The sequence below is a fragment of the Penaeus chinensis genome, chromosome 40 (genome assembly GCF_019202785.1).
Source record: "Penaeus chinensis breed Huanghai No. 1 chromosome 40, ASM1920278v2, whole genome shotgun sequence".
Taxonomy (NCBI): Eukaryota; Metazoa; Arthropoda; class Malacostraca; order Decapoda; family Penaeidae; genus Penaeus; species Penaeus chinensis.
Window position 1 is genome coordinate 13032426 of NC_061858.1, and position 2500 is coordinate 13034925.

Sequence of the window (2500 nt, forward strand, 5' to 3'; positions counted from 1 at the left end):
TAATCATGTATATGAGAGTGGTTAATGGAGACTAACCTATGATCGAATTTTGTCTTCATCACGATGGAGGATGACAGCTGGAACAGCTTTGGATTAAACTGTTTGATCAATTTAGTTTTTCCTTTAACTGGCAAATAAGCTTGAGCCTGGTTCCTGAGGTAGCTTGCAGAAACGTAGATCTGCAGAAACGTGGTTTTCAATTGGCATCCGTAGGGTTTTTGCAATAGTGTGATACAATTGACCCTGTACTTTATGTGGCATGTAACAGCCATGGGTTTAGTCCTTCATTAACCACCCTGGCTAACTGCACAGGCGTGGGCAAGCTGTGGCACATTTGATGCATAGTCATAGCTTTATATAATGGTATTACATTTGAAATTTAGGGTATATGCATTATTATGAGCTATACTATATCAATTAAAGGAAAAGGATAATTACACGGTCATTTATCTTCTCTTCTACCTCAATCCTTGTTGTTCTAGGGGCACCAAGAATGATCCTCATGACCTCATTTTGTACAGTTTCTAAACAAGTCAACTCTGATTACTTGTACATTATTAGGTGCAATGCATGATAATCTATGACTAGCCGTATTTATGACAAGTACAAGTCTCGCAATATTGACATTGATACCAAGGTCTTTGCCAACAAGTGGCTTCAGTCGCTCCTACAGCCTTTTCTTTAGGTATCTGATGAACTCTGCATCATTGACAATCACCCCAAGGTATTTGTACTGTTGGCAAAGATCTTGCTTAATGTCATTTATATGAAACTTTGGCAGAGGGATTGTCTTTGGTTTAAGTGCCTTGTTTTTTCAGTCGAGATTATCAAACCATACTCAGTAGTCCTTGCTGAAAGTATATCTAGAATTTGTTGCATTCGCTCCTCGGATGAATATTTATGCGATACATATGTCAGTTCAGAATTATTATCTCAAGGAAATGGGTCTGTATTTGTTAGTATTGGGTTTAGAAATAAGAATGGTTAAACTTTTAGTCTAGGAGCTTGGGAGGATTCCTTGTGACAAATTGAGTCTATACCAATGTAGAAGAGGGTTGCCTGTACCTGAGCAATGGGGCAAAGGACGCTGTAAGTGATGGTATCCTCGCCAGGGGCGGTTGCCTTATCTTTCAGAAGGGTATTACTCAATTCCAAAGGGGTCAGAAGCGGCACAGGTTACTGCTATATTAAAATTATCATACATTTTTGACTTGTTGAGTTGATCGTTTATACCTTATGGAAGTGAGTTCAACTGAGAATTCCCAGCCCACTCCTCTAGCAGCATATTAGCCTGTTCTTGTGGACTGTGATACTGTGGTGTTGTGAGAGCTACATGTCAACCTATTATTTTTTCTCCATCAGCTACAGAAGTTTGTCTAATAATACTTTGCAAGAATTGTTCTCAGTGTTTACAACGAATCTGAGATTTTATTTCTTTGAATTTCTTGTTGTCTTTATGAAACCACATAAGATTATCTGACATCATCTTATCTTTGTAACAATTAGCTAGCTCTTGAGCCCATTTATGTTCCTTGGCCAGAATCAGTGCATGGAAGGCCTGGGGCCTTCTTTTTCTTCGAGAGTTTTTGAGAAATTTTCAACAGTTGTTATTTCATAGGTGTTATACCTGTCATAGACCCGTGCCTTGAAATGATGCTCCAGGCCCGGTAGGTCATTATTCTGAGCGTAGGTGATTTAGGGGTTGAAACGCTGTCTACAGTATAGTCTGCTCGGATTGCAAAGTGGCCACTAACTAACTCTCGTACCTGTGAAGTACAGACATTACCATGAACTAGAATTTTACCAGATATGTAATCTAAACTTGCCACTTAACAAATGAATCTCTGCTTCTGTGTCATATACTGTCAGTGATCTACTACTGATGAAATGCATGAATTCTTCCCCATTATTATTACATCTCCAAAGTGTGGATGCCTTGCATAGAGGTCACCCATGCATAATGTGCCTTGGTTGTGAAAATGGGGTAGAGAACTAGCAAGAAATGTAGAGTATCTGGCATATACCTTAAACAGTCTGAATTTTTAGATGTTGTAATTGAACATTAGTATTCTCGAACCAATATATGTGACAGCGTTACCTTCACATATGTCAACAATACAGTAAATAGTATCCCTTAATTGAAGGTGCTATTTTCATATTGGAAGGAGCAGCAAAAGGTTCTTGCACGTTAATAACATCAACATTATATTTACAGATGTAAAACTCTAGGTTATTCAGCCTGGGCTAAATATTATGCATATTCAATTATATGAATTTGACTGTGCATTTATCCATAGTTGAATAGTGTTTTATTGGGCAATATGTACTTCATGCTGTTATATCCTCTAATATTACAGATTTTAGATTCACATAGGAAACATATAACTTTATAAATGTAGATTTCAGTACAGATGGTAGTCCTCAACTTAAATTAGATTTTAACCTTGTCATAGATTTGGTCTTAGCTTTGTTCCATTTCTAAGCACAGTCCCTTCGGTTG